At 41.3% G+C, this 15,048-nt stretch overlaps 1 protein-coding gene across 1 annotated transcript in view; it reads left to right on the top strand.

The window, feature by feature from the left end:
- Positions 1-6,867: 6,867 nt before the first annotated feature.
- Positions 6,868-15,048, top strand: part of DLC1 (DLC1 Rho GTPase activating protein) — a 569,878-nt gene continuing 561,697 nt past the window's right edge. Inside the window, exon 1 of the mRNA XM_068278607.1 lies at positions 6,868-6,938. The gene's annotated coding sequence lies outside the window, so the exon portion shown is untranslated. The remainder of the gene's footprint in view (positions 6,939-15,048) is intronic.

The raw sequence follows: 15,048 nt of genomic DNA, 5'->3' as shown, positions 1-15,048 counted from the left end.
TATTAAAAGTTCTCCCTAGCAAGATAAATTTGGATCAGATAACAATTATAAAGAGTCATGTATCTCATCATCAGTGTTGCTTACAAATTTTGCTATTTTCGATTTCGAGAAAATATCAGTGAAATATGCCACAATTCACATTTTTTCTTTATGATGCAAAAATTTGCAAGAACGGAAACAAAATGTACTTTTTACCACAACAATGCGCAAAAGTTTTTTTTATTTTTAACACAAAAATTCACAACAATTGTGAAAAATCGCAAACTTATTACAATATTTTCGATATCATTCTCACGCAAAAGTCAAATTTTACATTATTTTCATGAAAATGAATGCAAAAAGAATATCAGCATTTTTGATCAGCACTGATCATGAGTGCTCCCATTTTTTATTTTTGTAGAAACTGCTGCTGTGTCACTGATAGAGTTGCCATTGCCTTTTTTGATTGGTTGTTGCCTAAATCTTTTGACTTATTCCTAACCTGACTACTGTGTATTTCCACTATACTGAATAGGCTGGATAACTTAAGGGATAACTATGGTTATTGGCATCCTTACTCTGAACTGTTCTTCTGTATCTGACTCAAACCCACGATTGAAAAAGCAACATGTTGATTATTGTAAAATAAATATTGCCTTTGGAAGTCATTTTTTTCTGATTCAAAAACCCATGTGAAGCTGTGTTCCCCTATTCATTCAGACCCCATCCACCCTTCTGTTTTCTCTTAGCATAGCTGAAGTCTTGCAACTGCTCACCTGTGGGGGCCCATCTTGCAAGGGTCTTAAAAAAGTTGTGGTCATCATGATCTTCAAATCCACAAGAAGGGTAGCCACAAAAACCCCTGACTGGAGGATGGACCCTTGTATCGAAGTGAGTGAAGTTTGGTAGTTGGGGGTAGTTATTCGTCGAAAGCTTACTCTTTTTCTTTCAAGTAAAGCCAATAAATGGCATGATCTTGATTCAAAATTTCTTGCTTTTACTGATGGCTATCATGGTACAACACTGTACTGCTAGGGTAAAACAGATTAGAGTACTGACAAACTATTTTATAACGGTGAATAGAGCTATTTGTGAACATCAACCTTCGACACAATATATAAGTAATAATTGCACATTGTTTTGATGTTGTAGAGTGACCATGGAGACCATCCTCCCTGCCAGTCTGATCCTTGGATGGGGAAGAACAAGCAGGAGCGAGCAGCTGGTACCAGCAGAGGATTATAACAATGGTGATCTGGCATGTTTTTCCAGAATGTCCAATCTCTAACAAGCTGTCATCATCAACCAGTGAGGGTATTTGTACACACTTAGAACAGGAGCCCAAAACCATCACAAATTATCGTTTTGGATAACCTAAGTACTTGTGACAGTGCACAAAAGGTAGGGTTAGATGTGAACAGTGGAAGTTGGTGTTAAGTATAAGTCAGATGTTAGGGAAATTTTAACTACACCAAAAAAAAAAAATCATTTACCTTATATCCAAATATACATAATCAACACTAAGAAGAAACAGGTTTGGATGGATACGTGTGGGCACAATGTTGAATTATTAATACTAATAAGTTATATAGTTAATGTGTTTATTATATTAGAGTTAATTTAAATATTTATCTAATGGTGGCCACTAATGATACAATCTTTTTTAGCCAATCTTACCATTTCTATGTAATATAAGGGAACTGCCCAAATTATCCATTCAATATACTCACTCATTTTACCCTTATACTACATACATTTGGTCAAATTGGATGAAAAAGATTGGATTATTAGTTGCCACCTTAAGAGGTATATTTTCAAATGGACACTGTCGGACTATATACTACCCACATTGCATTGCATCCCTTATGGAATACAAGAGTAGCCTGGACAATTTTGGTATCTATCCCTGGAATATGGCTTTATGGGAAGGGGGCATGACCCAGACGCACAGGTACAAAGTTGATTTTCCTGGAGGTCCAGGTTGGAAAAAAAGAGCCCACAACAGTTTTATGGCTGAAAAAGTTTGAAGTATTTCTAAGGTTACATAAATCTTTACGTAATTTACCGTTCTAAATTCTGGACTTTCCATATCATCGCAGTTGATTAAAAGTAAGCTTCACTGCAACCACAGCAATGGTGCACAATTTGGTATACAAAAATGTGTAATGTTTTCATTTCTTTGGTTGAGTTATTGGAAGAAGCTTAAAGTTTATTCTGCAGTCAGTGTTTCTTGACTAGAGGTGTCAATCTGTTGTTCTTCATCTATTTAGATGCAAAGTGAAATAATGTTGTATAATGAGTGTAGTTCATTGTGCTAATTGCAAACCTGAATTTCACTCCATTAAACTCTTCTCCATCACTTGAGCCAAAGGAAGACCGCCCCTTTGTTAATCTGCTGCACATGGTGGGAGATGCTGGGATATTTTCATTAAACTATGTTAAAATGATATGCCTACATTGCCTAGACAGTGCACATACATTTTAAGGAAAGTTACACAAATTACGTAATGATGTTCAGCAATTTGCGCTACTCATGTGGTTCTTGTGTTACATTCATTAGGCAAATAGTGTAAAGCATATTATACAGGCAATGCACACACTGTGTACATAATATGATTTACGCAAATTGCGTAACTTGCATTGTGTAACTTGCATAGCAGTAGCAGCCATTAAAATGTACATGTGCTGTCTCTGCCTTTAAGTTTTAATGTATTTTAGTAACCATAACCCATTGTTACTCATTTTCAACACCTCATTTTCACAGATTGTGAATAAATGTTGACAATCTGTATGCTAGTTGCTTTTAAAAGATGATGGTGATTTATATGTACAAAAAGCTGTAGCCATTGATGCTCAAAATATGTAATGGTAAAGCACTGAGTTTTTCTCAGCAGCAATGTACTTCTTAGATGTGATGTATATCATGCACATACTGCAGAATATATGCTATATTTCAGGGTGTGTTCTACATTGATGTGTTTAGCATGCTTTGTCCAGGGGCATAGCAATAGGGGGTGCAGAGGTAGCGACCGCATCAGGGCCCTTGGGCCAGAGGGGCCCCGAAGAGCCCTCCCTCAACTACAGTATTAGCTCTCTATTGGTCCTGAGATGGTAATAATCACTTCTATAGATACTTTGAATAGTAGTAATCATTAAGAAGCTATTTCCCATCCCCTTCTTGCACCTCTGACACTGTAGTTGCCAATGGCAGGGTTTGGTGCGCCGTATCAATTGCTATGTATAGAGTGCTTGGGGGGTCCCAATGTAAAACTTGCATCGGGGCCCAAAGCTCCTTAGCTACGCCACTGGCTTTGTCATTCAATTATACTGAATTACCATTCATCTCAGTACTGTCAAAGGCAAATGTAAATACAATATTACTTCATAAGATCCTATTCAAATACTGTGTTCAAGTTGCATTCAAAACCCCTGAGAAAAGCCTGTATATTAAAGAGGAAATGTAGCCAAGGATTGAATTTCATCCCAATCAGTAGCCGATAACTTTTCTCACATAGATCATCATGGACTAGTGATGTGCACGAATTTAGCGTAATTGTAGTTTTGCATCGTAATTCGCAATTACTCTGCAAAATCGTGTGAAATGTAAAATTTCGGGAGAATTGTAATTCATTTTGTATGAAAACCTGATCAGGAACTGTAATTTCGTAATTTCACTTAATTTTCATGTAATTTTGTGCCGACTTTAGCAGTTAAAGTGGAATATAACCCTGCATTTCAACTTTGCTCTAAAACATTTTTTACAGCATATTATATGCAACCAGCATTTTTTTTTTACTAGACCAGCATTGGAAGGGTTACACAGAGTTTTAAAGTTCCTGGAGATTTCTGCAGATGCATCCGAAGCTGAAATAGATACATTTTGTTTACATAAATGTATCTAAGTGTTGAATGTGACTCACTCTCTCTGACTGAGCTGGAGGACAGCCAAAGTGTGTAACATTCAACACTTAGATACATTTATGTAAACAAAATGTATCTATTTCAGCTTCGGATGCGTCTGCAGAAATCTCCAGGAACTTTAAAACTCTGTGTAACCCTTCCAATGCTGGTCTAGTAAAAAAAAAATGCTGGTTGCATATAATATACTGTAAATAATGTTTTAGAGCAAAGTTGAAATGCAGGGTTATATTCCGCTTTAATAGCAAAGCCCCAAGACATGTTGTTGTTACCGTTTTTCAAATATACTTTGTAGTTTGTGATAATTGATTTTGATAATGCAAAGGAAAAACCTTTTTTAAACTGACATTTTTCTGAGTTTAAAAAACATTTTTCCTTTTGCTTTTTCAAAATCGATCATCTCAAAAACTTCAAGGTATTTTTGATAAATTCCTATTTTGACTTGTTCACACTCTTCCCCATCAACATTAGCAATTGGTGACAACAGCATGTATGGGGACTTTGCTATTAACCACTAAAGTCGGCACAAAATAAACCCAACATTTTTTGCATAATTGTGCAAAATTGCGATGGATTACGCAAAATCAATTGAATGTTCAAGCTGAATTATGTATGGCCGTAAGTACAAAAAATTACGCGAAATTTCACAAAATCATAATCTGAAGATTGCGATCATCACTATCAAGGACATCTGCATTGCTCCCACAGTATGATGTCATGGACATAGCTCTGAAAGTTTGCTGTCTGTGAGCCTCATTGCATTGTGGGAAATAACAGCTATTTCCAACTGCCAAGCAAGCAATATCTTCCTCCATGCATAGAACCAGGGCCGCCACCAGAAATTTTAGGGCCCCTCACACATCATCAGGTCTAGGGCCCCCCTCCCAGGGCCCACCCACTGGTTGCTGTGCCCACCCACTAGCTACCCCACCCCCATGTCCGTGCGCAAAGTGCACTGCGGCGAAAAATGTGTATTGCTCCGACACTGAAGAAAGTGGCATGTACAGCGTGATGCGGCAAAAAGTGGCATGTTATGGGTGGAGCCAAAATACAGGTAGTCCCTGGTTAACAAATGAGATAGGGACTTTTAGGTCCATTTTTATCCTTTCTCCGTTCTCTTTTGTCCCCCTCTTTTCTCCCTGTGCTTCTTTAAGGGGGGCACCCTCTGTCTCACCTCAGTTTGTGCCTCTTTTGTGTCCCTCTGTGTGACCTCAGGTTCCCGTCTCATCTCTTTTCTCCCTGTGTCTCTTTTGTCTGCCTCTGTTCTCCCTGTGCCTCATTTATCCCCCTGTGTTACCTCTTGTCCCCTTCTGTCTCAGCTCATCCCCCTGTCCTAGCCAGGTATAGGTGCCCCCCAGTATAGGTATCCCAGCATAAGTGCCACCAGTATCAGTTGCCAGGTATAGGTTCCCCCAGTATAAGTAGCCAGCTATAGGTAGTGCCCCAGTATAGGTAGCCTGGCGTAGATGCCCCCAGTATAGGTAGCCTGGTTATAGCTGGTGCCCCAGTATAGGCCAGCAAGATACAGGTGCTCCAGTCAGAGCCGGGACAAGGTCCTCCAGCACCCAAGGCTGAGACACCAACGTGCGCCCCTCCATCCCACCCACCCCAGCCGTAACACACTAAGAGGCACCCCAGGGCCCCCAACACCTTAATCTCTAGTTATATGGCTTGTAGTCACTTCCATGCATCTCCTTTTCTTATTTCTTTCTGCTTCAAACACAATTAGGAATGACAGCTGAATGAATTGTGCGCCCCCTCCTACACTGCGCCCTGAGGCTGGAGCCTCTCCAGCCTATGCCTCGGCCCGGCCCTGGCTCCAGTAGAGTTATTCAACTATAGGTGGTGCCCTGGTATAGGTAGCCTGGTATAGTTGCCCCCAGTATAGGTAGCCAGATATGGGTGGTGCACCAGTATAGGTTAGCCAGGTACAGTTGCCCCCAGTATAGGTAGCAAGCTATAGCCACCCCAGTATAAGTAGCCAAGTATAGGTGGTGTCCTAGTATAGGTAGCCAAGTACAGATGGTGCCCTCAGTAAATGTAACCAAGTATAGGTGGTGCCCCAGTATAGGTAGCTAGGTATAGGTGGCCCCGCACCAGTATAGGTAGCCAGGTATAGGCGATAGCCCAGTATAGGCATCCTGTAGCCAGATATAGGTGGGGCCCCAGTATAGAAAGTCCGCTGTAGCGGGCTCACTCATCTGCTCCCCACGTGCTGGAACGCGGCATGCTGGTTAGTGAACCACAGGCCCGCAGCCTGCACATGCGGCCCTTCCAGCGCTTTGTGGGGAGCCCAGGGCCCCCAGAAGCCCTGCGCCCCTCACTGCAGTGTCAGTGCCCCCCCCCCCCCCCCCGATGGCTGCCCTGCATAGAACTCATAGTAAATGAACATTCCGCAGAGATCACCTGGCAGGACTAAAGATGTTGCCAGTTGTGATACATTTCATAATATAAATCAGGCAGAGGAAACAATTTACAGTGAGCAAACACTGACTTAATAATTTATAAATTAATATTGAAAACAAAAAAAAAGCAATTTTATTCATCAAGTCATTTTCACTACAGGTCCTCTTTAAATATAACAGGTGCCTGGGCTGACACAGCATCCCTGTAAGTATTACCTAAGATTGGCATCCTGGGAGCAAGCTTCTGGCCTTAGTAAATCAGACTTTTAGTCTGTGCACTGAGTGCAATTTATATAATAATTGGCTTATAGTATTTGTCTGTGGGAGTGTGCGTGCGTTGCCTGGAAGGAAAAGACTTCTCTTAGCTTTCCACCCAGCGCTAAGCAAATGATACAATTAGGAAAGCAATCAGTTAAAAGCTGGTGATAATAAAATTAAATCCATGCATCCCAGTCTGTGACATCATTATCTCTAGGCATGTTCCTTTATGCTCTCTCCTAACTACATGACAGAGACCCACCCTGTCTAACTGGGCTCAGGATCTTAATGTGATTTCCCAGCAAGTAGTGAGAAATGGAAGAAGAGTAACAAGAAGCACACACACAGCCCTACTCTGAATGCATTAACCTGGCAAAGGTAAGGTGTCTTCTGCAGTATACTTTTCTTATTATTAATTGCTGCATTTACTTACATTTAATCATCATGTACAGCCACTATGACATTGTGCAACCACTGACAGTCAGAGTTGATGCTCAATTTATGACTGTCAACCTTTTCAGAACCACAAGTCTCAGCATGCTTTGGGTGTAACTGAGTCTTGCAATTTTACAACAGTTGTAGAACCACAGGTTGCTTGCCAGTTTTCTCTTATGTTTGTTGTTAATGTGGTTATATTTTTTTTCTTTTTGCATAATGTGGCTCTATGTTTTATGTTTTATGTTTGCTGAGTTCGTTTTTGTTCTTTGTACAGCTAAGGAATATCTAAGAAATTATGTACACAATTTATATTATAGCTTGCTTCACTCTATTCTAGAGGATTGTGATTTAAAGACAAGGTTTGATTGCTGAGACTTAGAGATAAGCATATGTTTACAGGTCAGTTCTGCATCATGCTGCTCTTTGAGCAATGATGGCAAATACATATAATATACATAGTGCCTCTATTAAATGTATGCTTCATCGCAGCATCCAGGATCTTAGAATAGCACAGCAAGCAGGTGTAATTGGACATCTGACAAATGACCCTAATGTTTGTGTTCAGCAAGGAAACTGAATTTTTAATAATTCTGCTGTCCGTAGGTTAGGAGCAGCAGCAACGGGCATGCTGCTTAGGTTGGTTAACTGACACGCAGTTACTATCAGTGTTGTTAGAATGTGGGTGAAGGAAGGAGAGAGTGATGCCAGTATAACAGGTTGGATTGATGTGTAGAGGTGTATGTATTCCCGTGTGGTGCTTTCTACTAGTACTACTAGCATAAATTGATCATCTGAGAGCCTCTCCCGAGAGAGAAATTAACAGAGCAGGCTAATTGAATAGTTTATACAGTCCTGCTGAGATTGACTTAATTAGTTCTATCCTTTGCGGTTTTAGAAACTATACTTGAAGGAAGCCTGTATAGCTTCAAAATGTCATTATTTCGCCAATTGTTATTATTATTATTAATTTATACTCTACCTATTTCTCGAGTACATATTGCGGCACGGCCACATCTGTAGGGTGCTGGGTAAAAGTAAAATATTGGTAATTTTAAATGACTGATATTTTACTATGCTCTACCCAGTGGTGCTCAGCAAGATTTTTCATATCCGAACTACCCTGATAATCCGAACTTTTTCCACTATCCGAACTTTAAATAGCAATTCGGATATTTCTTAAAATCCGAATAGACTATCCGAGCAAACTCGGATTTCCAATCTGAAATCCGAAATCTGGGCGGATATTTAGTTCAGATATCCGAGCAGAAGCTAAAATCACCTTCAATGGCAAAAATCCCTTTCGAAGGCATAGAGAGAGAGAGAGAGAGAGAGAGAAAGAGAGAGAGAGCGAGAGAGAGAGAGAAAGAGAGAGAGAGCGAGAGAGAGAGAGAGTTCCGGTTTTCTATCCGGATATCCGAAACCGGACGGATATTGGGTTCGGATTTCCGAGTTTACTCGGATACCAAAAAGTTTGGATTCGGATATCAAATTCGGATCTGAATATCTGGGTATCCGGATCCGGATCAATTCGGATTTTGAAAAGGGGTATCCGTGCACCCCTGGCTCTACTCAGCACTTGTTCCAACTTTAACCCTCCGCTATAAGTGCCTAACTCCCCCGCCTAATGCCTAACCCTAACCCCCCTGTTGGTGCCTAACCCACCTGCCTATTGCCTAAATTTAAGAAACCAACCCAGCTTGCCCCCTGATAGATGCCTAAAACCAACCTATGAATTTGGCACCCAAATAACAGCTTCAACCATTAAGCACTATGTAGTAGCAATCGGTTATTCATGTCTAACTTTTACATTTAAAGGAAACCAGAGACGGCTGAAAGGAAAGATTTGATAATTAGCCGGGGCTTCCTCCAGCCCCATAAGCACGTCTGAGTCCCTCGCCGTCCTTCCACGGTCTGCCGTTCAGCCACAATCAGCCCCAGTAACTGGCTCAGTCGTGTCTTCTGCACATGCTCGGGAGGACTACGGCAGCCGACAGGGCCCAAATGCGCCTCTGGGATGTAGGCCACCCCAACACCTCTCTTCCCACTATAGGACATTTAATTAAAAAAAATGCTTACATAGTGTAAAACTCTTTTTATTCTCAAAATCACTATTAAAACAAGTTAAAACCTGAAAGGGCTTTAAAGCATGCAAGCTCCTATCAAGCAGGTAGGCAGTGGTACTCAGTTCAGCTATCACGCTCAACTGTAATCCTTAGTCACAGATAAGCTTGCATTGGAAAAAGCCACATAAGTCAAAGAAGATCGTCACCGCATCCTGCAAACCGAATGTGTGTTAAAGTGGACCTGAACTCTTGCACAGGACATAAGGTAGCAAAAAAGTTTCTGTAACGTGTTAGCCAAACAAATTATATAGGTAGAAAAAACAACATTTTGTAAAAAAATAATACCTTTTAATGGCTAACTGATAGAGTAGTCCCCGGGTTTGGCTCCACCCACAACATGCCATGGTCATGCCCACTTTTTGCCGCATCACGCACTTCGCGCACAGACACGGGGTTGGGGTGACTAGTGGGTGGGCACAGCAACCAGTTGGTGGGCCCAGGGAGGGTGGGCCAGGTCTGATGATTTGTGAGGGGCCCCAAAATTTCTGATGGCTGCCCTGTTTGGGGGGGGGGGGTTGTGTTTTTTTTAATTGTGAAAAAAGCAAATATCCATCCAAAGAGAAAAATCTCCAAATAAGCAAAGATCCATTTTTCCAATTAGATAGTAGTTCTATATTTGTTGGTTTTCTTTGCATGACAATGAATCTATGGTCTATTCGGTCAGAAAAAGAATGAACTCATTTTGCATGATGTATTGACATGACAAGATAATTTTTAAAAAAGAAGTACTGGCAGTGGCCATCTGATAGCTGACTATTTTAGCTTCAGGATAAATGAATGCACACAGAGAGTGCTAAATTAAAAATAAAGAATTGTTTTTACAAGTTAAATTTCTCTTCAAAAAACAATATTTGTGAAGGTAATATGGCATCAGTAAATGTGTCGGCCAGGAGAGGGGGCTGTTTTGATTGTTACAATTTCCACAATCCCACCAACCTCCACTTTATTTAAATCTCCATTGATTTCAATGAGCTTTCCAATTAGGTTCATGAGAAGGTCACATTTTTTGCCAACTTAAATATTTTTTTATGACATAAAACACTTGTACAGTAGTTAGATTTGCAAGCATTTCATATCAGTCCATTATTGACTTCTGCAATCGTCATTCTTTATCTTCAAAATATTATTTTTCTTCTTTTCTTATGTGTTCTTTTCATTCCTGATTGCAGTCTTGCCACCCTGGCATTCTGCCCAGGAGCCTGGCATTAAGATATTTAAACTTCCTGATGCAGATGCTGTTCTGCAGTGTAGGTATTTTTATCTTTACAACCTTTTTGTTGTTGTTCTTAGTTTCAGTCCCTACTAACAAGGTCACCAGAAAGCAACATAAGCCTCCATCCTGTTTGGGGTACAAAAAAGTGTGGACAGAACAAGGGTGCTTTGCAAAGGGAGGAGTTTTTGTGCCAGCCACTTTCCTACCCCCCACTCCCAGCTTCATCCACCACTCACAAGGTACCCCAATTACAGTTTTCAAACCTAGGTGGATTGGTATTGCTCAGGGGGCAGAAGTGGAACCTCATGTTTAATGGATTCAGTTTCCTGAACATCTAAACACATCATTTGGTTTGGATTTCAATAGAGCGTTTTTTTTAATCGATTTGTTTTTGGACGTCTAATGCGTGAGAACACACAGTTTAACAAAAGTTAATCTAGGGGGATGTGATCACATGTAACCCTGCAACCACAGTTGCTGAGACACTATACATTAAGCCAAATAATCCCAGTGTCTTTGTCTTAGTTAAGGCCTGTACCCACTGGAAGATGGATCGGGGACCCCCAACTACACAACTCAACAAATGAGCGTTCCCTGATCCATCTTCTTACCAGCAGGAACCCTTGAGATCACACGACAGGTGCGAACAAGAGTTCCAACGACTGGGATCATCGAGGATCTTAAAGATCCACCATGACAATTGTAATCGCAGTACATCACAAAACGCCATTAACTTAATTGCACATACATACCTGCGTCGTGAAATTTAGGAAACAATCACTCTTCATGCAAAAAGTCAACAGTCGCAGAATAAAACGCTTGCAAAATCGCGATGTGGGTACGTAATCAGACCCATAGTGCTATGTAGCTGGGAATCCATCCACTATAAATGACTACAATACTGAGCTGCTGTCATCTGGCACATTTGCTGGTAAACGCTATACACTATGAAAATTTGCCCAGATTATAAAAAACAGCCGTTTAGTATCTGAGGCATGTGAGGCAGGGCTGCAGCTCATAGGCCTGCCTCACACGGAAGCGCTCCCCGGAGAGTTTGGGGGGATTTAGATAGTTTATAGCGGCGGGGATGCGGCGGTTTAGTTAGGGATAACATTTTAAAGTGAATGTGTACCACTTTAAAAATAAAAAGTCAGATACTCACCTAAGGAGAGGGAAGGCTCGGTCCTAATGAGCCTTCCCTCTCCTCTCCCGGTGCCCGGTCCTGCGCAGGACGCCCCGCAGCACTATTCGACCAGTTCGGTCAAATACTGCCACTTCCGCTGCTGAAGGGAGGTTTCGGAAGACGGGCCGCTCTATACTACGCATGCGCGAGCGCCCTCTATGACGCATTCGCGCATACGTAGTATGGAGCGGCCCGTCTTCAGAAGCCTGAGTACTCCCGAAGACCTCCAAAGTCCCTGCGGCGGCGGACGCGAACGGGGGAGCCAGCGCAGCACCGAGGGCACCTGGAGAGGAGAGGGAAGGCTCATTAGGACCGAGCCTTCCCTCTCCTTAGGTGAGTATCTGACTTTTTTATTTTTAAAGTGGTACCCATTGGCTTTAAACCTATTTTTTAAATAAAAAGACTTTTTTAGAGACTTCAGAGTCTCTTTAAATAAAAGAGTTTAGTTTATATTACAAAAAAAGTTTAACAACTGAGGTTAAGATTTCTCTGGAAAAAATGAGATCTTGTACTTATGACTAATTCTACAAGCTTGACCTTCCTGTTGGAATAACCCATAACTGATGTCATGAAGGAGCCGGAGAGTTCAGATTGCTGGACTATATTGTCACAGCCCTTTCCAACATTGTGGTCTAAACATATATTTAGCGTCTAAAAAATAGCTGGTTTCCATCAGTAATTTTAAAAGATCAAATCAGCAACTTACAGAGATCTTTCTTGGATATTTCATCTGGCAGTAGACCTGTGGCTTTTCTATTCTGTGGAAATTGCAATGTTGTTTTATTTTCTATTTTCAATTTCGGCATTTATGAAAAACTACTAATGGAAGCTCATGAGAATCGTGACTAATGAATTGAACATGAATGTTTTCATTGTTAACATTTGTTGGTTCTTTGCTGCCTAGTTACATCTTATGATATGGAGTTTTTTATGCCAATAAAATGTTCTTTTAACCCTTTGAACTGCCATTTTCATTTGAAGAGCATTAGCAAAGCAACTGTACTCAATCACAGCTTCCAGAAAATTGTGGTTTTAGCAGAATGTTCAACTAAACTTATCACAACAAGATTCCTAAGGGCCCATTCATACTGGGGCGATTTGCGGATGTTTACTGCCAACCGCAGCATTGCTGTATGTCACGCCTAAATATTGTCTGTAACCTTAACTAATGTCCTCCAGCGCTGCGTAATATGTTGGCTCTTTATAAATACAATAAATAAACGCCGTAAAGTGCTATTTCACGATTTTAGAGCAATCACAATTGAAATGTTAAACACATGAATCGCAATCGCTCAAAAATCGCGAAAATGTCCAATAAAAAAAATATATGTGTTAATAGTGATGAAATCACCATCGCAAAACTCTTGTGATTTTGCTAGCATTTTGCAATCCCCACTCTGAATGGGCCCTTGCCCCTTACTGTTTAAAGAACAACAATTTTTTTTCACACTGTTACGAACACTAGCTAAATAGTTACATAAGTGTGTGTGTGTGTGTGTGTGTGTGTGTGTGTGTGGTTGGGGGGGGGGGGGGGGGTTGGGGTAGGATAGCTAAAATAAGTAGGAGCTGATCTGTTTCAGTCATCCTGTGCCGCAATATTTTAAGTGATTCAGGATGGGGTTTCTCTGGCCCTTTAAGGAGTCAGACCAGAGCCTTTTTTTTTTCATTTTTACAAAGTGATCACTGTGATTGGCTCACAGTGATCACAAGGTAGAAAGAAAGTGAAACTGGCTACCGACCAGCACACGGTGCTCAACTTTCATCAGACAGCTGAGTGTAGAAGTAGCAATGCGTACAGTATAGACATTGAAATCTTCATCCTGACAGATGTAATGGTCTCCAAACAGGGCATCTAGAATCAGTTAAAATAAAAAAGCGATATTATTTGACTTTAACAGAATGGGTAAATGAGCTACCAAGATCTACCTTAAGAGGGATTATTCAGGAAATCTAACAAAATGAATACAATTGCTTATTTGTTTACAATCTTACTTTACAAATGATTTTGTCACCATTTGTCCATTGTAAAATCTTTCCTCAACCTGACTCACATTCTGATATATATCACAGGTGGTGAGCTCTTTAGTGCTGTCAGATACATATCTGCAGAATGTTTGTATACTCTGTGTTCTGAAGCTAGTAGAAAAAAATACCTGTTTTGTCAACCTCCGAGGAAGTGGGTTCTGTTACTGCATCAGGTAATGCAGAAGAGTGCTTGGTTTTCCCAGTGGCCAAGATAATTTCAAAATTCACACACATATATTTATTGCATGACCAAGATGATGATCCAGATAAACACCATCACTATCCTTAGAATGGAAGTCAGATGTGCCACAGCAGACTGCTGATTCCAAATAGAGATGTAGCGAACGGTTCGCCAGCGAACGGTTCCAGGCAAACTTTGAGGGTTCGCGTTCGCCTGGACCAAGCGAACTTTTGCGGAAGTTCGATTCCCCCCATAATGCACTATGAGGGTCAACTTTGACCCTTTGACCCCCTGCATCACAGTCAGCAGGCACATTGTAGCCATTCAGGCTACACTAAGCCCTGGAGCCCCCCCCCCTTATATAAGGCAGGCTCCGGCGGCCATTAACCTCACTCGTGTGCCTGCTAGAGAGTGAGACAGACTAGGGACAGCTGCTGCAGACTTGTTCTTCTAGGGACAGATTAGTTAGGTTCTTGGCTGCTTAGCTTGCTCCTGGCTGATTATTATTGCTTTTATAGCACCCCTCAACAGCTCTTTTCAGAGCTCATCCTGTACTTTTTTTTTTGCTGTGTGTCAAACTGACACTTTTGTTGCATGCACAGCCTTGCTAATTCATAGTGTGTGTGCCACTGCCAGCAGCCCAGCACATTCAGTGACTACCTGTGTGTGTGACAGGGAGCTGCACATTGTACTACCCAGTACTGCATATACCCAGTGCCTGTTGTGTTTACCTAACCTACCTCATCACTGCATATACCCAGCTTTGTGTTGAGTGAACCCAGCTCACTGCATCTAACTACCTGTTGTGTTGAGTGAACCCACCTCACTGCATCTAAGTACCTTTACTGTTCAGTGAACCCACCTCACTGCATCTCACTACCTGTTGTGTTGAGCGAACCCACCCCACTGCATCTAAGTACCTTTACTGTTCAGTGAACCCACCTCACTGCATCTAACAACCTGTTGTGTTGAGTGAACCCACCTCACTGCATCTAACAACCTGTTGTGTTGAGTGAACCCACCTCACTGCATCTAAGTACCTTAGCAGAACTCTAATTACACTCCCTGATTGATGTATATACATGCAAGATGTTTGAAAGCACTTTAGGCCTGCAATTTAGCATTCAATGTGATTTCTGCCCTTAAAACGCTGCTTTGCGTCACATCCAGATTTTTCCCTGGGACTTTGGGCATGTATCCCACTCCGCCATGCCCCCCTCCAGGTGTTAGACCCCTTGAAACATCTTTTCTATCACTTTTGTGGCCAGCATAATTTTTTTCTATCTTTCAAAGTTCGTATCCCCATTGAAGTCTATTGCGGTTCG

This window comes from Hyperolius riggenbachi, chromosome 1 (assembly GCF_040937935.1).
Source record: "Hyperolius riggenbachi isolate aHypRig1 chromosome 1, aHypRig1.pri, whole genome shotgun sequence".
Taxonomy (NCBI): Eukaryota; Metazoa; Chordata; class Amphibia; order Anura; family Hyperoliidae; genus Hyperolius; species Hyperolius riggenbachi.
The sequence above is the reverse complement of the archived record's forward strand: the minus strand, read 5'-3'. Positions and strand labels throughout refer to the sequence as shown.